Source organism: Stigmatopora argus, unplaced genomic scaffold (assembly GCF_051989625.1).
Source record: "Stigmatopora argus isolate UIUO_Sarg unplaced genomic scaffold, RoL_Sarg_1.0 HiC_scaffold_142, whole genome shotgun sequence".
In the NCBI taxonomy this organism is placed as follows: Eukaryota; Metazoa; Chordata; class Actinopteri; order Syngnathiformes; family Syngnathidae; genus Stigmatopora; species Stigmatopora argus.
Genome location: NW_027520153.1, coordinates 1 through 21,638, shown reverse-complemented (window position 1 = coordinate 21,638; position 21,638 = coordinate 1). Strand labels below are relative to the sequence as shown.

Genomic DNA, 21,638 nt, shown 5'->3' with positions numbered 1-21,638 from the left:
GCCATAGCCTCCAAACAATTGCACACATTCATCGACTACTTTACCATACATTTCCTGTGGCTTTTAGTTTTGCCATTGATGCCTGTACTGGTGTCAGTTGTGTTTTGCTTGTAGTTCAATACAGCGGTCGATGAATGCTGGTATACTTGCAACTCAGCAGCCATGTCCGCAATCTTGAACTGTGTATTTTGAAAGGAACCGATCGGCTTTTTGAATGCAACCCTTTCCTTGACATACTGAATGGTTGAGTTTAGCGCCAATCTGGCACTAGCTACTGCTTCGACAGCTATACCGAGACGTTCTCTGCTAGCTCAGCCATCATGACTTGAAAACCCTGTCCCTCAGGAGCCAGCAGAATTGCCTTGGGAACTCTTACGTCTTCAAAAAACAACTCGCAAGTGTCTTGAGCTTTGGCACCTACTTTTTCGAATGGTTGTCCGGTTGTAAAACCATCCATATCCTTATCGATCAGCAAGAGGCTAATACCTTCTTTGTCCGTATTGGGATTCGTTCTTACTGCACATAATACGAAGTGTGAAACATATCCATTGGTGATAAAGGTCTTGCTTCCATTCACAATAAAATCATCCCCATCCTCCACTGCTTTGGTGCTTAATGCCTTCAAATCCGATCCTGCGCCTGGCTCTGACATACCGATGCAACCTATCATTTCACCGGATATCATTTTGGGTAAATAATGAGATTTCTGCTCCTCAGTTCCATAGTTAGAAATGTAAGGAGCTACGATATCGGAGTGCACGCCTACGCCAAAGTCAATTCCAGCCAATCTGATTCTCTCTTGCACCAATGAGCAGAAGCTAAAGTCTAAAGCTGCTCCCCCATACTGCTCCGCAGCATCCATGCAGAGAAACCCCTGTGCGCCCCATTTTCGCCAAAACTCTCGAGGAACATAACCTTGCTTTTCCCATTTTTCGTAGTGCGGAACTGCTTCGGCTTGCAAAAGGAATCTAAAGCCTCGGTCAGCATTAGGTGCTCTTCTGAATCATGGATTTTTCTTTCAATCTCGTACATTTGGGCTTTGGTTCGTTTGTTTTTGAATTGCGAGCTGTTGTGCAAATTTAATCATAATCTCGGCGATAGAGCTTGGAGCAAAGTGTAAATGATACAATTGCCAATTAGGGGCATTTTTGCGAGCCCCTGTGCAGTATCTGAATCTGGATAGGGTGGAGGATAGCCTATCTCGTGCTGCCACCCAATTGGTGCTTCTGTCTCATCGGTGAGTTATCAGTAAAGGGTAGAGATGGATAGTTCGAGATTCTGACACCTGATGTCGATGAGAGACGCTCTTATGTTTTCTTTGACAGACACTGAGGTGCAATACATAGGGCAGAGGATTTAATGATCATCTGAGTTTGAGGGCGCGTTTGTGCTGGATTACTATTTTGAGGGGGGTAGGGTTTCTTTGGGAATTGGGAATTGGGAATTTGGAATTGGGAATTTGGAATTGGGAATTGGAATTGGAATCAAAAAACAACAATTATATACACAATAACTTTATTGTTTGAATTGCGCCCATGTTTGATCACCTCTAAGGATGCCAAGGTATAGCAAATAGAAACCAAAAGATGTGGTGACTTTTTGAAAAAATGAAGAAGGTTTTGCAGTTTTTCTATTGATTTTCGAAATGATGAATTTTGTCAATCAAATTTCCATTCTTGTAAGTGTACTCTTTTCCCAATACCCCAAGAGAATCCCAGACAAGCACTTTGCCATCTAATTTGCCCATATTAAAATCACGAGCTGTCCACTTCGCTCCCATCTCATACCAAGAAAAGCCATTTTCCATGTTTAACGCCATTCTCGTAATTTGATCGTACTTCATTTGTCCATTAAAATACCATTCATTGGCTTTGCCTTGTCCTTTCCGTTTTTGGTATAACCGCGCTTTTGCATTTGACCATTCTCATACGCACAATACCCATTCTCCCGCCTTGATACCTTCATGATATTCTTGCGACATATACTTCATTTCCCTTAGGATAGGTGGAGACTGCTTTCCCAGTAAATGGTTGTCGTTTTTGTAAGCCATTGACTGACCATCAACCGTTTCGAACTCAAGTCTCTGAAAGTACTTCCGTCGGATTGTGATGACTGGGAGGCTTGTTTTCCAGGGGCATTGGAAGCATTAGAACTAGGCTGACAACTTACCATAAAGAGTAGCATGCATATGAAAAGAAGGTGCCTCATTTTGTAGAATTTATAAGCTTGCGAAAATATGATTCAGTAAAGATAGGATCGAGTTCGTGATAAAATGACTGTAGCTGGTCAAATTTTGCCTTCAAGCGACTATATTTGTCTAAGAGCAGCACCAATTCTCATCTGCACAAAAGACATTCTTTGCAAATGAATTGAAATCATTCTCGATCGTTGATTTGGCATATTCGTTTAGAAATCCTTGATCATGTAAAACGATCTGCAAATTTTCGGAAGCCACTCCTCTTTGCAAAGCTCTCCTGGCCACCAATCGCCATATTCAAAGTCCTTTTCATTTTTGGATTTCCAGTCATTCAAATCAAAGTCGTTTCGATAATTTCTCATTAGAATACTCGAAAACTCTGCATGAAACAGCCTCTCAACATAAGCAGCATCAAAGTGCTCAGATTCCCCCGCGATTCGTGAGGTAGATATCATTTTCCATATTGCTACCTCCATAGGGTATATGATAGAAACTCAATTCTGACAAGACATAAAACTCTACCTAGGTTTTCCTTAACCAAATTTGCAGGATACTTTGAAAGGGCTTCTCTGATAATCCTATAGGATCTACTGCGTTCTGCCTCGCTTAGATCGACAGCTACTGCACAGATGGGGCTCTTGTTCCCACTTCTTTGGAAACATATGAGCTTCCCAACTTGCTGAAATCACAACTCCCGTACGCCTATCAACTGAAGTTTGGGCAAAGATGTCGAAACGAGGCTATCGATATCAAGATTAAAAATGAAATTTTAAACAAGTTGATCATGCTGTGGCAAAACTAACAAAAGTCGAATTGACAGTGTTTGTCTCCACTTATATCAAGATGGCCTTTGCAAATGCATGACATTTTGCTGCAAATGCACTACAGCGTTTATACATTGATTCTCATCAGGCAAAGATTGGATAACTTAGCCTTTCAAATTTAAAAAACATGAAGGCACCAAGCGCCAATAAAAGACCGCAAAAGCTATCTATCCACGGACATGAGCGAGTCGACAACTATTTTTGGCTCAAAAATAGAGACTCGGAGGAGGTATTGGATTACCTCAAGCAGGAAAATAGTTATACAGATGCTTACTTTGAGCCCTTAGCAGCTTTGAAGGAAGAATTGTTCCAGAACTAAAGGAAGAATTAAAAAGGATGATGCCAGTGCTCCCTACCAGAGGAATGGCTATTGGTATTATCATCGTTTTGAAAAGGGCAAAGAATATGCCTATCCATTGCAGGAAGAAGGGACATATAAAGGCCGCTGAGGAGATCATACTCGACATCAATAAGTTGGCAAAGGGCAAGAAATTTTGCCAAGTAGCCAATATTAAAATTAGCAATGACAACCGAATATGTGCCTATTCAGTGGATTATGAAAGTCGCAGAAAATATGAAATTCATGCCTTTGAATTAGATACTGGGAAAGCCTTGCTCTAGATATCAAAGAGGCAGAGGCCTCTATTGAATGGAACAACGATAATCAACGATTTACTTTATCCGTAAAGACGAAGAGGACATTGCGTCCTGATAGACTATATAAAGCTGACAGCAACAGCAATGAAGAAACTGAGCTTTATCATGAAGCTGATGAGACTTTTGCAGTTTACTTGAGCAAAAGCAAATCAAGGTCCTTTATCAAAGTTTGTCTTTTCAGTACTACCACCACTGAATGGCTAACTTGGATGCAATGATTGCCATTCTACTCCGAAAGTTTTAATCCTCGGCGTCGGGGGTTAGAATATAGAATCAGCCATCACAAAGATCACTTTTACGTATTGAACAACGACCAGGCGAAGAACTTTCGTTTGATGCGTTGCCCATTAAATGCCACTCAGTATGACAATTGGGAGGAAGTAATTCCACATAGGGAGCAAGTGCTACTGCGGGGGCTAGAATTGTTTGATGACTATCTGGTAATTTTGGAAGCGGAAAATGGCCAAGATCACCTTCGCGTAAGTAGTTGGGATGGATCATCCGATTATCGTATAGAGATGGATGAGGATGCTTACGAGACTTATCAAAAATGAATTTGATACGGACTCTCAGATAGTTCGGTTTCATTATAGCTCACTGACAACACCTAACAGCACCTTTGATTTCGATATGAAAACTAAGGAACGTAACTTAATAAAGCAGCAAGAGGTTGTTGGGTGGTTATGAAGTAGCAAATTATAAGTCCGAAAGAATCTATGCGAAGGCAGATGATGGAGTTCAGATTCCCATCTCTTTGTGTATAGAAAAATCTAAAAAAGGAAGGAGGCAATCCCTTGCTTATTTACGGCTACGGCTCTTATGGTATCACTATACAACCCTCCTTGGTAGTAGTTTGGTTAGTCTGCTTGATCGAGGTTTTGTATTTGCCATCGCCCATATTCGAGGAGGTCAATTGATGGGTAGGCCTTGGTATGAGAGTGGCAAACTGAAGAAAAAACGAAATTCATTTACAGATTTCATTCGTTGCAGCGAGCATTTGATTGCTGAGTCTTATACAGACAATTCCCAACTATTTGCCCATGGAGGCAGTGCTGGAGGCCTTTTGATGGGTGCCATCATGAATATGCGACCAGACCTGTATAGGGGTGTGGTGGCAGCTGTTCCTTTTGTGGATGTGGTTACGACCATGTTGGACGATAGCATTCCGCTCACAACAGGGGAGTATGATGAATGGGGTAATCCAAATGAAGAAGAATCGTATAGATATATGATGAGTTATTCACCTTACGACAATGTAGAAGCTAAAGCTTACCCAAACTTATTGATTACTACTGGATATCACGACTCTCAGGTGCAATATTGGGAACCTGCCAAATGGGCAGCCAAGCTGCGAGAACTGAAGACGGATGATAATCTACTACTCTTGTATACAAATTTGGATTCAGGTCATTCAGGTACAACAGGTAGATTTGAAGCGTACAAGAGGTGGCAATGAGGTATGCTTTCTTATTAAGTATTTTAAAATCCTAAAAACACAAAAATCCATACCTTTTAGTCCAATACTCAATGGATGAGTCCGATAGCACTAGTAGCTATCGGGCTTTTTTGTAGGTGATTCTATAGACCACACTCTGCATAATCATCAGACAAGAGTAAGGAACCATCTTCCAAAGTAAGTAGGTCCACTGGGCGTCCCCAAACACTGCCATCTTGCAGCCAACCATCTATAAAGGGTCGATAGTTTGAGGCTTTCATATCAGCATCCAAATCCACCATCATTACTCGATAACCTATCTTTTCGGAACGATTCCAAGAGCCGTGTTCTGCAAACAAAATTCGCTGTTGAAAGGCTGGTGGAAAAAGCTTTCCCCGATAAAACTCAAGTCCTAGTGGAGCCACGTGAGCGTCCAGTTTTTGAGCTGGTGCAGTAAACTCATCACAAGCTCTTTTGTCTCCAAATTTGGGATCAGCAATCTCACCAGCATGACAATAGGGATATCCAAAGTGCATCCCTTTTGCGGTGCATGATTCAATTCACATGGGGGCAAATCATCCCCCATCATATCTCGGCCATTTTCTGTAAACCATAGCTCTTTAGTTTCAGGATGCCATCCGAAGCCTACTGAGTTTCGTACGCCGCTTGCAAAAACTTCCAAGTCAGAGCCATCCGGATTCAATCTGCAAATCGAAGCATAAAGCTCATTGTCCTTTTCACAAATATTACAAGGAGCTCCCACTGGTACGTACAATTTCCCATCAGGACCAAAATCAATAAATTTCCAGCCGTGATGCTTGTCAGTAGGAATTCATCTGAAACTAAAACAGGCGTGGGGACTTCTGGTAAGGTGCTTTCAATATTATCGTACCTCCAAACCTTACTTACTTCTGCCACATACAAACTGCCATCTCGATATGCCACCCCACATGGCATTGTCAAGTCAGCTGCTATCTCATAAATATTTCAGCTTTATGATCACCGTCTTCATCTCTGAGAGCCCATACTCTGCCTTCCCCTCTTGTGCCCACGAATACAGTTCCGTCCTTGCCTAAAGCCATTGAACGAGCATTGGTAACTCCTTTTGCGTACACGTCAATGCTAAAGCCCTCTGGCAGATTAAGCTGCTCTATATACAGTTTGTCAGATTTAATAATCTTTGGCCTAGGACAAGAGATTCCCAGCAGAAAAATGGCAACACTAAAGACAAGTATTTCAAAAACATATTCAGTAATTTGCTAGGGCTTGACTCACACAACTGCTTTTAACACAGCACGAGCAATTGCCCATTAAGGTCTATTGCAGAATCTTCACCCAATATAATTACTACTTTTTATAAAACTTCCCGCTTCCAACCAACTTTTGTTGACAATATAAGATAGCATACAAATCAACAGCTTTTGCCTGCTCGACTATGTTGTGCATGAAATGAACCTACCTCAGCAATTTCTTCTTGATAGCCCTGCTGCCCTTGCGCACCGTACACTTTCAACTGCATAAGATAAGTAGGCAGCCCCTAGCGTTTAAAGTCAGTTGTACATTCCCCAATACTGGGATTAGGATAGACTTTTTATCTCTTCTTACTAAGTTCATTGCCTTTCAATTCCAACTGGCAAAAAATCTAACTACTCACAGCCAGAACTAATACCGCAACTATTATTGACTTATTATTGACTGTTAGGCAGGCATTATAACTACCCCTCAAGCTGAATTCATAGCTTGTATCAGCATTGAAGGATGACATTGATAGCCTATTTACTGCACATCAGCCGTAGCAGGAGTTTTTCGTCTCACATAAATTTGCTTTTCGACTTCAGCTACAAGTACATCGCTTTCATCGTAAACGGCAGTTTGGAAGGTGTAAACATTCTTTCTTGTAGTCTTTAAATCTACTCTAATTTGTTCGATCATTTCTTGATCGATTTCAAAAACCGCTGTCATCTTACCTTTGCCAGGCTTCTTAAATTTAATGGCAGCTTCGATATCCCATATGATGTAATCTTCACCCAGATTAGCCATGAGAATAAAGACATAAAAGGGGTCACACATCGCATAGAGACTGCCACCGAAGTGGGTACCAAACATGTTTCGATTGAACCACCTTAGTTTCATTTGTACAACGAAGCGATCGAAATTCTCAGAATGATCGGCAATGCGAATTCCTGCACCAAGGTAGGGAGGATAGAAGCGCATCAAACGGATCAAACGGTTATACTTTTTCTTTCTCATTTGGCTGGCAAAATTGTAGGTCTTTGTCGACTAAGGTAGCTGATTGTCCAGAGGCAAAGAGCGACTGCTGCGGGGATGTATCCACCATCGGTGAGAATATGCCCAATCACTGCTAGTGTGAAATCAAGAAAAAAGCCCGCATAAGCCCATTCGGTCAATGTCCAAGAAAGACGGCTTAAAATGGCTACTATTCCCAGTAACTTTAGGGTAGCTAATGGGTAGATTAAATATGTAGGATAGCCTAGTGTTAGGAAAAAGTGTTCAGCTGCTGGATAGTTAAAAAAATACATTCCTGCAGAAATACACATCATAATACTCAAAGCTATGGTACTGAGCCAAAAGACAATTTTTCGTGCTTTCACAATTTTGATTTTTCGAAAATACAGAATTGGCCTGTAGATTAAGAATGATTTGTCAGTCGTTAAGAGATGCACATTCTAATCAGTTTGATATTGTAACAGCGTTCAAACAAAACTTAGTTTAAAATGTTTGTTGATAATCAAAATGACGTCTGGCAACGAACAGAGTTCATACAAGCAAAGTGTGTGCGAGACAATTTAGGTAAATGTTACGCCAAATAACTGACAATCTGCATGTTAGAGAAGCTAGTACTCTTTCAATTGCACTAAGTTTAATTTGGAGCAATGAGATGTAACTATGATTGATAGTGAAAGACTGCGCATCATTCCCCTTAGTGCGATGCAGCTGAGAATGTACATAAAAAACGACTTTTCTTTGGAAAAGGAGCTAAAGCTGTCTTTCCTTGAGCGTGACCTCAATCCCGAAGTAAGTGAACTCTTGCAACTACAAATCCTCCCATTGATAGAAAGTGAATTTGTCAATTCTTTATTCTTTACCCTTTGGGTAATGGTATTGAAGAAAGATCAAAAAATTGTGGGTGATCTTTTGTTTAAGGGCAGTCCCTCGCTCACAGGTGATTTAGAAATTGGCTATGGTACTTATGCGATTTTTAGAAATCAGGGTTATATGACAGAGGCTGTAGGTGCCATGTTCAAATGGGCGAATGATAATACAGACGCGAAGGCTATGGTGGCGGAGACTAATGAGAAAAACCCAGCCTCTATTCGGGTGTTAGAGAAAAATGCCTTTACTGTTTTTGGTAGCAAGGACGAAATGCTATACTGGAAACGCCTTTTCAACTGACTGATACAAGAAGTTCTTATCCCGTGGCAAATTTCTACCTTTGACTGCAAATTGTTGAACTTATGAATCAGCTGATATGGGTGCTCTTTTGCCTGCTGAGTTACACTTTTACTTTTGCTCAAAACAAAACTAAGGTTGTAGACGTTTTAAGGCCCATCCTTAGCGACGAAGGGAAAGATCGAGCTACCACTGTGTACTTCAATCTGCTAAGGCATTCCCGTTCTCAGTACGACTTCAGTTATGAATCACTTGACCAATGGGCAACAGAACTACTCGATGCAGGGAGGACGAATGATGCGGTTGCTGTATGTAATCTAGCCATCAGCACCTATCCTGTACGCGAACAACCTTATGCTGCAATGGGCCTTGCGCAGCTCGCCAAGGGCGACACTGCCATAGCTATTGAATATTTCGACAAATCCCTTTACCTACATCATAATCATAGAGCGATCACTCATCTTCATCTCTTGCTCGATGAGGAACAGTACCAAAGAAAAACTGTAGGTACTGATGAATTTGCTTACGCTTATTCTCCCTTTGAGGTTTTTGATCATACCCAATATTGCAGTCCTTCAGAAGCAGGGGTACAGCTTGATGATCTTTTAGCTTGGTTTGAAAAGGGCGCACAAATACCTCAATTGCTTGGAATGACTATCAGCGTCAAGAATCATATGATTGGGGAAAACTACTACAGATATCATCCGATGATTCGAAACGATATGCATGAGGCAACATTGGCTGTTGTTTCCATGCTTTTGGGGGTGGCTGAAAAGAGCGGTAAGATTAAAAGTCTAGACGATCGTATTGGAAGTAAATTAGAAAAGTATCACTTAAGGGGGGAAGCGGCTAACTTGACTTACCGGCAGTTGATCGCCATGAAGTCGGGCCTTCATAGCAGCAACTCTGAGATTGAAAGATGGGCAAACGAACGCTATCAATTGGCCTATGCCTCGCAGCTATCACTTGGTAAAAAGGAGTTTGACATCGATCAGATTGCAGGACATCTTTTGAGTGCCGCTTTGCAGGAGGCAATTGGAGTTTCTCTGTTCCGCTATGCTAAAGTCAATATCTTTCACCCCATGATTATCTATCCGAAATATTGGACAAATGACAAGCAATATCTCTGCTACGGAAGTTCAGGTCTATTTTTGACAATGCGAGATATGGCAATGATCGGCCATCTTATTATGAACAACGGCAAACATCGTGATGGCAGGCAGTTGGTGCCTAGTACTTGGATGGCCAAGGCCACATCAAGAGTTAGCGACCTTAGCGACCCCACTAACCCTAGAGAGTATTTGCACAATTACGGCTATGGTTATGGATTTTATGTGCATCAATTTAAGGGGCATAAAGTGATTGTCGCTAGTGGTAAAGGTGGACAAAACATTGTGGCTGTGCCCTCAAAAAAGTTGGTAATCACTACAACAGGGGATCAGTTTGACGATGGGGGAGAGGAGGCCATCATGGATTTAATTTTTGAAATTATTGAGGGTTCGTGATTGGTTGGTTGATTGGCTTTTGAAGTAGCAAAAATGTATCTTAGTTCCTTCTGGACCAATGCGCTTTTCGTCTATCGATTAGCATTCAACTATGACAATCTTATGATTAATGAAGTCTAGATTCTTCAAACATTCCTCTCCCATGGTGTTGCTTCGCCCTGCGATATTGATGCTTAGCAAGGACTTTGTGTAACTTTTAGTGAAGACTCAAACAAAGCATTAAATAATACATATTTACCTTTACTCATCAAATACAGGACACTTTCAAGTGTGAAAGAGCCTAGCATTTTCCCTTTTACGTGGAGCGTATATATCAAGTATAGGCAGTCTATCTTCTTTGGCAAGCTTGGCAGTGTTTATTGTGCCTGAAGTGTAATTTTGATATCATTATAAGTGCAAAACCCTTCTACCTCAATGGGATGAGTAGGATTTAATCCTAAAATTTCAATCCGATACCAAACAAAAAGTTAAACTCTGCCTGAGGATAATAGTATTTGTAGTCAGCTACATCAGAAACACTTAGCATATTGTCATCACCAATGGATGCGTAACGTTCGGAAAAAACATAACCATTCGATTCATAAAGCTCAGAAAATACATTATTCAATAAAAGACTAAACTGCACTTCTTTCATGAACTTTGGAAATAGGCTGTAAGACAATTGGACGTCATTAACCAGATAAGCGTCCAGAGCTCTGCTTTCTGTCGAAGTGTTATCAAGAAATTGCTTGCCCACGTACTTTGTCAACAAACTCATTTTTAGATCATCAATTGGACTCCAGCTCAGTATGCTTCCTGCAATTACTGAAGGTGAAAATGAAAGGTCAGAATCCTCTAGTTCGTTGATCAGCAGCAAAGAATCAATCGGAGAGTAATTGTCGTCATATGTGTAAATATACTCAGTAAATGAGGTTACTTTATTCTGGCTAAAACTTCCATTAACAGACCACTGAAGAGAAGGTAAAAGTTTTACTGCTGCTTCTAGTTCTAAACCTGCTCTATAGCTATCATCAATATTTACACGAGCATATTCTCCTACATCATTCACCTGACCGTTAAGAGCAAGTTGGTTCTTGTACTTCATATAATACAGATTTGCTTGTAGCACAAGTTGGCTATCGCGATGTCGCACACCTAGTTCGAAGTCGCTCAGTTGCTCCGACTTCGGTCGAGAATTCGGCGTGGAATCCGTGTAGTCATCTCTTGAAGGCTCCTTGTTTGCCATAGCCCAAGATGCATAAATTTGATCGCGGCTACTAAGCAGATAAGTCAATCCCACCTTAGGATTGAAAAAGGACAACTTATCAGATTGGGTTACGTTCTGCAGATCATTATCATAACCTAGGAAGTCGTACTTAATGGTTCTGTATTGGATGTCTCCGTACAGCAGCAACTTAGATGTCACTTCTACATTTGCATTTAAAAAGACATTGATATCCTGCTTATCGCCTCTATTGTCATAGTATCGATCTCGAATCTCGCTATTGCTGGCATTCCGGGCCCAAATCACTTCTCCAAAATGATCACCTTCGTAGATTGCCCAGGCTCCCCCTAGTGTCATACTCAAACGCGAAGACGGTTGATAGTTGAGAGAGTGCACATTCACATAATAGATATTGTCCAACCAGCGTCTTCTAATTAAATCAGAATGCGTGATTGTGCTATCACCTATCAAAACTTCACCTAAGCCATAGTTTGTCAATCTCTCTCCAGCTTTATATTGTTCAAAATATCCTTTTCCAGTAGTGATATTGAAGGCTGAATTCCATGATACCTCATCACTTATTTCCAGTGAATAATGCAATTGATAGTGCCTTTGTAGATAGTGGTCTATTTCGTTATCATAAGGTGTTTCCTCTCCTGCTTCTGTTCCAGCAGAATTGCTAGTTCTATTGTCTTCCAAATCACTTTCACTTACTCCATTCCAGGCTTGATAGGTCTCCTCTAGTCCACTGAAAGAAGTAGCTCGAAAGATGCTTTTTTTGCCATATCTGGCAGCCGAAAAGTACCAAGCCTGCAGATCGCTGGTAGCTCGATCGATGTACCCATCAGATTCTAACCTTGACAGACGAGTATCAAATGACCATTTTTTATTGAAAATTCCCGTGCCAACCTTTAGAGTATTCTTGATTGTATTGAAGGAACCAATGGAGTTATTAAACTCAGCATAGGGTTCTTCATTTCTGCTAAAAGTTTGCACACTCACTGATCCTCCAAAGGCCCCTGCTCCATTCATGGATGTACCGACCCCTCTCTGGATTTGGATATTTTCTACGCTAGAAGCAAAATCTGGCAGATCTACCCAAAATACCCCTTGTGATTCCGTGTCGTTGTATGGAATACCATTTAGCGTTACATTGATACGGGTGGCGTCACTTCCTCTGATTCGCATTCCCGTATAACCAATTCCTGCTCCAGCATCTGATGTAATGACCATAGAGGGAGACATTTTTAGTAATACTGGAATATCTTGCCCGATATTCCGCTCTTGAATCTCTTCTTTACTAAAGTTTCTGTAGGTAGTGGGACTAGTATCTCCTGCACGTGTGGCCGATACCAGTACTTCATCGCTCAATACTGATGAAGGTGAAAGGGCAATTTCTAGATCAGTGCTACCTATGACGACGGTTTGAACACTGCTTTTATAACCCACATAGGTAACCTTCAGCTCTGTCTGTGAGCCTTCCAATTTTCGAAAATAGAATTTCCCTTCCTTATTGGTAGAAACTCCAAATTGATAGGCTGCAGTGACTGTTGCGCCAACAAGGGGTTCATTGGTTTCCGCATCTCGAACAACACCGCTTAGGGCATTCTGTGCAGAGGTAAACAGTGGAAAGATAACCAAAAGGCTAGCTAGGATTAGGAATCGTAACATTTGCATTGCGTTTGTCAGAAACGCCATCGGTCGGGTTGGGTGTTGGAAATTGAGACCAAGTCCAAAACCTGATTTATGCTTCCTTCGCCAGCATTACCCGGATCAGGTCATAAGGGTATAATCTCAGCCCGACGCGGGCACCCCTGCATGATTGTGATAGGGCGAAATTAGCGAATCGATCAGATAAAGTGGTGAAAAGTGGCATATAATTGTAGCCAGAGAAATTTTGTGCGGATGAATTCAGGCTAGTTGGTTAGCTGACTGCCTTGTTGGTTGGTCTCCAAAATGATTCCATTTAAATTCAGCAGTTTGTGGAATCCCCTCCTTCGCAAGCATCATAGTAATAGAAAGTGCACTTTTAGTTTTAAATCAAGGGTTTTCTGGGTGGGGAAATCCTATTTTTTAACCGACTTAATCGGACAGGAAAGGACTGTCTTCATGTCAAAGGCACGGCGCTCAGCCGGTGGTGGCGGAGGGTTGGGAAAGCCCTCCCAAGGAGGGCTTTTTGCAGTGAATTTGCAGTGAAAAAAAGAAATTGATAATAGTGCTTCTCACTATTTCCAAATTTGGTCTGTTGTGCCATGACTGCTTAGTGCACTTGACCTTGCTTTGTTATAGACTATTTTCAGCCCTTCCAGCCAAAAATCCACCACCCAATAGCAATACCTAGTAAACAAGCCAGAATGCTAATCAAAACATTCGCTGCAGCATAGGTAACTGCTCCGGTTTTCAGCAACTGAAAAGTTTCCAAACTGAAAGTACTAAAGGTGGAGAAGCCTCCACAAAAACCCACAGCGATCAATGCCTTTAGGGGGAAGGGTGAGAATTCTCGTTGAGCCAATTGTGCAGTGACGAATCCCAAAACTATACAAGCAAGAAGGTTGGCCAAAATTGTACCCCAAGGCAAGGCTAGTTGAGCTTCAGGATTAAGTTTGCTTAGGGAAAAGCGGCAAAGACTACCTAATCCTCCACCAACGAAAATGGCAATATATTGACCCATCATTCGGCAATTTACGCATTTGAACTTGCTAAAGTGTTCAAGAAATTGAACTAACTCATCAAGAACCTAAAGTAATATTGCTTGGAACTACCTACCCATTGAGAGAATACCCTTGTATATAGCTAGTTAACAAAAGAGTAGCAATTAGTTCGCAATACCCTAGCACACTACTGTTGTACCTTTGATTAAAACAGTAAAAGGATGGAGATTACAGGAAAGACTCTGATTGCGCTGGGATACCAGCCAGGAAAGTGGTTCAAAAACACAGTGGCAGTAACAAATGCACAAGACTTAGAATTCAAAGACCTCCTCGACGAGCTTGCTCCAGTTGAGATCTATCCTTTTGAAAATCCAGCTTCCTACTCCAAGAATATCAGAAGCGAACACGAAGAAGAAAAAGAAAATGTAAAGCAGGTCTTTCAAAACATGGATGTTTTGATAAAAAACCGCTACCGTGCTTGGTGGTGCTGTGATGCAGATGCTTGTCCAACTGGAAATTTGTGCCAGATTCCTGTGGGGCGATTGTAGTGACCAAAGGTTCGATCTATCCTCCCTGCATAGTGCTGATGTTTGCTGCTCAGTAATGATGACTTCTTTCGTCATATTTCCCCAAAGAAAGTTCTGGATGCTGCTCAGTCAGTGACCCATTTTAGAAGGGGTGGGAGATAGGATCTCTTTGACCTTCCCAAGCACTGGAAGAGTAGATTCTTGACAACTATTTCTTACTGTCACAGCATAGCCTTCATTTAGCCAAAACCCATCTTGCAGCTCAATGGCATGGCAAGATGATTCAGGAGATTTTTACAGAAGAAACGGAGAACCTAGACATTCGATTCTTTTCCAACAATATTGACATCTCGGAGTTGCTTCTGCTTACAAAAGTGCCGCTGGTGTGGAGGCCCAGATGAAAGAAATTGGATTGGGAAAAGTGATGGAAAGAATCAACCCCTACAGCTGTATTATGGCTGGCGACTGTCAAATCAATGCACCTTGGAGAAAGAAGAGACGCAATCGATTTAACGGTATGAGGTCTGTCTAATGCACAATTCGTAAAATTTTCTAGACCTTTTAACTGGGGCGCTTGGGAAGTGCACTTTTTGATAGTAGTGTTTTAAACACGAAAGATGGCATTGTCTACAAGTCGTTGACCAATTCGAGTGCTGATTTCCAGCGCTCCGCTCCGGCTCCTGTGATAATACCGTAATTCAACTGACGCATTTTCAAATCAGTTTCATAGATTAAAAACAACATCTCTCTGTAGCCTGATCTGGAAACTGACGGATGGGATCTGCTTCCCACGGGATATCAGGCGTAAGCAGTAAATACAAATCATGTTGGTCCTCCTTCCAGAGCTTTAGCAAACTCGGATCTACTGAGGAGTAGCTAAGATCCGACCAGACCTTGATGTTGGCGATGTCCGTGTCTACAAAGATTAAATCTTCGCCTAGCTGCTTCTTATCCTCAATATGTTGCCGATGACCTTGCGCTATTTTTAAAAGATCAGCTTGCTCTACTGGTCGTTCTAATTTCCCCAAATACTCCCGTCCAAATTCAGGTACCCAAGGCTTGTGGAAGTGTTCGGCCAAGTCTCGACATAGAGTGCTTTTGCCAGATGATTCGGGACCAACTAATGCGATTGTTTTTACAGAAGAAACTGTCAAGGTATGAGCTTTGCTTTGTTAATAATGAAACTGCTTTTAGAATTACAAATTTGATGGCTAAATGAGCGTGAATGCTCCTCCCTTGATCCATCCCTCTCTTCCGTCTGGCAAACTGATTTTACACCATTCGCCCTCCCGCTTTAACACCTTAATCTTAACGCCTTCGGAGACACTAAACAGCTCTTTACTTTCATCTGAAGCACCATTTACTGCTTGTACCTTAAGTTGGGAAACAATACCATAATCCTTGTTCGATTCCCAATAGCTTTTTTGCTTTGCTAGAAAAACAAAAAACAAGCCCACAACCACACTCAGCACAGCCCCAGTGAAAAACCTTCGCTGACTCTTTATATCCAATGCGCGCAGATACAGAATCCCTAAAGCCAATGCACCCCATATGCACAAAATGGAAAACCATGCCCATGTTGTTGAGCGGAAGCTGTGAACAACTGAGCGGAAGTTCCTCACATAAAAGGCTAAAGGATAATTATCAATTCGATTTCCAATTTGGCGCTTTGCTAATGCCAAATTGTGATGAATATCTTTGTCCCCATGATTTAGCTTGATGGCACGCTCATAGTAGAGAATCGACTTTGCTAGCTTGTCAATTTGAAAGTACGCATTGCCCAAATTGAAATAAAGATCGCTAGACACCATGCGGGTACTAATGATCTTTTCATACTTCTCAATGGCCTGCTCGTACTCCTTGTTTTGATAATGCTCATTCGCTTGATAAAGCAAGTCCTGATTGCTTTCCTGTGCAGACAGGTAAACAGATCCAAACATGGCCGCCAACAAAATCAATATAAATATATGCAATTTCAAAAGCTCAAATTTACATGAGGTGATCTTCTAAGTCAGCAATAAACTGTAAGGTGTTATCGTAAGTGCCCTTCAAATTATCGGCATCAGGCACAGGAGCAAATACCGCCATTTCGCAATACTTAACGGTTTCTACAAAGGTATCAATAACGGATTGCTGTACGCCCTTCTCAGAGAGTACTCCCGCTACCTTATCCTTAGAAAGATCCCCCAAAGGCATGTCGATTTTATCGCCAATATATCCATAAAGGCTCTTAACCACCTCATTGTAGAACTGCTTCTTGTCGTTTTGTTTCATATGCACATTGGCCTCCTCCAATCGCTTCTGTGCAATCTTCAGTGCCGCCTTACGTCTCCTTCCCACCACATCCGCTCGTTCAGTCTCGTCGCGTCTGTGCTTACCTAGGTATGCAGGAAAGATGAAGAAGGGCAAAGCCATTAAAAGGATATAGGGAGCAGTACCAAAAAAGCCTTTACCCATTGAATACAAGCTGGACTTTCCTGTTTTGATCTCGCGAAAGCCACCTGCAATCTCATCGGCTGCATTTATGGTGAAAGGTTGATTTTCATCTCCCTTTCTCACCACTAGTCTGAATCGATTTGACTTCGAAGTCTTGTAACGTTCAGAATTAGGATCAAAAAAGCTGATTTCAGCTTGAGGCAATTGATATACACCAGCCTCCTTAGGTAGAACTATGTACTCAAAGGACTTGCTGCCCTTTATGCGATTGCCTTGTGGATAAGACTCTACCTCCACTCTTGGTTCAAACACCTCTAGATTGGGATCAAAACTCAATTCGAATTCTGATGCACCCTTAATGTTTCCAGTACCCGATAGGCTGATCTTATAGGTGACAGGATCACCTGCAGAAGTCTTTAGAGAATCAATTGTTGAAATCAATCTATACTGACCAACCAGGCCATCAAAATTTTCGGGTTTACCTTTTTGCGGCAAGGGCTTGACGTGAATCTTTACATCATTACTCTTAGCTGCCACTTTCTTTTTTTGATAGCCGAAAAACTGATCAAATAGATTTCGTCTACGCCGATTAGAATTACCCTGACTAGGAATTCGGATCACTGATTCAATATCTATCGGATCTACGATCTTTTCTCCTGTTCCTTGGGGAAAGAGCGCCATTCGTTTTAGAATATGTGTATTGTACACAATGCCATCTACCACTTCCCGATTGGCTGGTGGACGAGAAGGTGAATTGTCTTCGCTCCAAAAACTAGAGAGCTAGGCATTTCAACCACCGATATATCATCAATCCCATAGGTGGAATACAAAACGTATGTAGCCGTTACTTGCTGCCCCTGATAGACAGTGTCATTATCCACCTTCAACTTAATAAAAAAATTGTCTTCTAGGGATCCAGGCGAATTGGAGTTGGCTCCCTGAGCTTTGCTAGCCCCTCTTTTTCCAGATTTAGCATTCTGTTGGCCTTTGCCCTTTGCAATCGTCACAGACACTGCAGATGATTTAATCTTTTTGCCCTTTACTGTCACCTGTGCCGGCGGAATTGTATACTTGCCCGCCTTACCAGCTGCCAAGAAATAAGTGATACTGGAAGACTGGGCAAACGATCCATTTTGCATCACGAATGATGAGCTGGTATTTGGGCCACTGACGACTTGTAGATTTTTGAAATTAGGAGGTCGGAATCCACTGCTTTGAATGTCTACACCTTGCATCTCATAGACCACCTTAAAACCCTCTCCCACTGTGGAGCTGATTTTTGTAGGACTCACTTTGAGTTCCTGACCCATAAGCCCTGTTGCCAAAAATAGCAATAGGCAAAAAACTAGACAGTCTTTCATAGCTGAATATGCTTTGAAGAAACGCACTTTCGTTTACCAATCTTTTTCTACAAACTTTGCTTTCCTTTTCCTTCTGCTTCAGAGTTTTTCTTGGACCTTGACCTCTTCGTTCTTGAGTGCTTCTAACAATCGCAGTGCCTCCTCCATGGTCAGCTCCTTAGTTTCACCCTCTTTCATCTCTTCTTCCTGCTCCCCTGAAGGGTTTTGCTGCTCTTGCTCTTGTTGCTCTTCTCCTTCTTGCTGTTCCTGTTCTTGCTGTTCCTTTTCTTGCTGCTCTTGTTGTTCCTTTTGCTCTTGCTCCTTTCTTCCTCAGACTTCTCTTCTTGCTCCTCCTTAGACTCTTTATCTTCTTGATCAGATTGATCTCCTTCTTGCTTCTCTTGGTCTTCTTGTTGTTCTTGCTCCTCTTCTTGCTTTTCTTGATCTTGCTGCTGCTCCTGATCTTCTTGCTGTTCTTGCTCTTCCTGTTGTTTGTTTAACTGTTTGGCATAAGCGAGGTTGTATCTGCTTTCCTCATCTGTAGGCTTGATTCGCAAAGCAGCTTTGTAGGCCTCAATTGCCTCCTCTAACTGTTCTGCTTCAGCATGCTATTGCCTAGGTTATGGAAGGCTTTGCCACGTGTTGAAAGATCTTCAATCTGCTCGATGCTTCTAGCGTATTTTGCATGGCCTCTTCATATCTTTCTTGTTTGAAGAGTGCATTTCCCAAGTTAAAAACCGCTGCATCTAGGTCGCTATCAGGACTGGCATCCAAGGACTTTCTGTAGCTAAGCTCTGCTTCGCCATAATCACCCGTTCTATAATGATCGTTGCCAGTAGATGCCTGTACCCGCTCACTTTGAGCCTGTGAAACAGCGCCCATTAAGACGCAAATTGTTAGCATGATAATCCACCCTCATTTTGCTAAGTCTTTTTGCTGAAAAGGCTCCAATTTCTGAACCATCCCACCTTTCTTTCAGAAACAAAAAATTCGATCAATAAGAAGATAAGAGCCAAACCTATAAAGTATTGAAACTGATCTTCATAGTCGGTAAATAGGCGTTCTTCGTACTCCTTCTTTTCCATTTCAGATAATGATCGGAGAATATTGGCTATTTCGTTTCTTGCTCCTCTGATTGTGAAATAGGTACCTCGGGCTGCAGAAGCCAAGTTTTCCAGCATGGAGGTATTGAGTTTAGGACATTACTACCTGCCCTTGCTTGTCCATTAGGTATCCATTGCGCTTTCCTCGTTTATCGAAGACAGGAACTTGTGTGCACCTTCCTCAGAACCTATACCTATGGTGTGAATAATAACGCCATCATTGGTCGCTCGTTCAGCTAATGAAACGGCATCATCTTCGTGATTCTCTCCATCTGTGATAATAATCAGTGCTTTGTACTTTTCTTCTTCTTGATCGAAGGACTCCATTGACAACTCAATGGCTGCACCGATGGCAGTACCTTGAGTAGGAACAATATCTGGATTCACTGATCGCAAAAACAATTTGGCCGCAGAATAATCCACTGTCAGAGGCATTTGCAAATAAGCATGTCCTGCAAAAATGATCATACCCACGCGATCGTCCTTCATATTATCGATCAACTGGCTGATTAGCTGCTTGGCTCGTTCTAGTCGATTGGGTTTGATGTCCTCGGCCAACATACTTTTGGATACGTCCAAAGCAATCATCACATCCACTCCTTCTCTCTTGACTGTCTCGATCTTACTTCCCTCTTGTGGATTAGCTAGACCAACAATCAGAAAGGTCAAGGCAAGTAGAAAAAGGATCGACTTAAGTTTGAGCCTTGCCATAGAAAAGTCTGGCATCAATTGATATAGCAAAGAGCGTTCCCCAGACTTTTGGATTAGTCTCTTTCTGGCGTAATTGCACAGGGATAGAAAGACCATTAAGATCGGAATGATCAGTAGAAGATAAAGATATATTTCGTTTTCAAACTTCAGCATATGGCGAAAGCCTTCTAAGGTAATCCTCTAAAAATGGTGTTTCTCAATACAATTTCTGCCAAGATCAAAAAGAATGCAAACCAGGCAAATGGATGGAATCGCTCTGAATAACGAGTGATCGTTGTTACATCCATTTCGGTCTTTTCCAGTTGATCAATCTCGTTGTAAATACCAAACAAGCTTTGATTGTCTGTAGCTCGAAAGTACTTACCACTAGTTAGCTTACTTATCTGGCGCAAAAGATCTTCATCTATCTGCACATCCACATAATCGTATCTATATCGGCCAAAACGATCTTGGCCCACAGGAGCATACGCTTTTCCTGTTGTTCCTACACCAATGGTGTATACTTTGATTCCAAATTGCTTGGCAGTCTCAGCAGCAGTTATTGGGTCGATAAATCCACCCATATTGACACCATCCGTTAAAAGGATGATAACTTTACTTTCACTTTCTGTTTCTTTTAGTCTGTTTACAGCGGTGGCCAGCCCCATTCCGATGGCTGTACCGTCGTTGACCATGAAGCTGCGAATCTCGGACAGTAGTTTTCTGGCTACATTATGATCTGTTGTGATTGGGCACTGAGTAAAACTCTCTCCCGCAAATACCAACTAAGCAATCCGATCAACAGCACGATGAACGATGAAACTATCCGCCACAATTTTTGCTGCTCCTAGTCGATCTGGCTCAAAATCTCGCGCCAGCATACTACCAGAGATATCGTTGACCAATACGATATCAATTCCTTCAGCCTTGATCTTTTCTTCGTTGTGCTTGTCTTGAGGACGGCGAATGCAACTACCAGTGAAGCAAAAGCCAATACCTTCATCAAATTCAAGATAGGACGCAGTCTTCCTTTGAGTGAAAATCCACTTTTGAGCCCTTCAAGCGAGGATACCTTTAGGTCGGCAAACTGCTGCTGATAGCGCATATATTGCCATATCAAAAGCAAGGGTACCAAGCCGAGCAATAGCAAGTACCAGGGACTGTGAAATGATATGTCGAGCAAAATCATACTCATGCTTGATCCTCCTCTGTTTCTTGTGCCTGCAATACTCGTTCTCGGGTATGTGTCACGAATTTGCGCACATCTTTCATACTCTGAATGTTGTCTTCCAACTGCGGTTGCGCTTTTGCAAATTTTGCTAAATCCGCCACTTGCAACAATGTACCGAGTCGTTCTTTAACGGTGCTTTTTACATTTATCTCTTTTAGTGATGCTATGATCTCATCACTGGTATATTCCAAAGCGGGAATTTTATATCGTCTTGTGATGTATTCTCTCAATATGTCTGTCAACTCACTATAATAAATCTTTACTTCTCCCTTTTGCCACAATTGAGAGTCATCTAGCTGCTGCAGTCTTTGTAATGCCTGTTCGTGAGCTGGTAATTGCGGCACAATCTTCTCTTCTACCACCTCAGGTTTCTTCCTAAAGACAAAGTAGAGCAGCAGTCCCAAAGCCAAGAGAGCGAGCAATGCTC

General features: G+C 41.9%; 1 pseudogene; it reads right to left on the bottom strand.

The window, feature by feature from the left end:
- Nucleotides 1-237: 237 nt before the first annotated feature.
- On the bottom strand, nucleotides 238-18,385 carry LOC144070503 (long-chain specific acyl-CoA dehydrogenase, mitochondrial-like; annotated as a pseudogene).
- Between the last annotated feature and the right edge of the window lie 3,253 nt (nucleotides 18,386-21,638).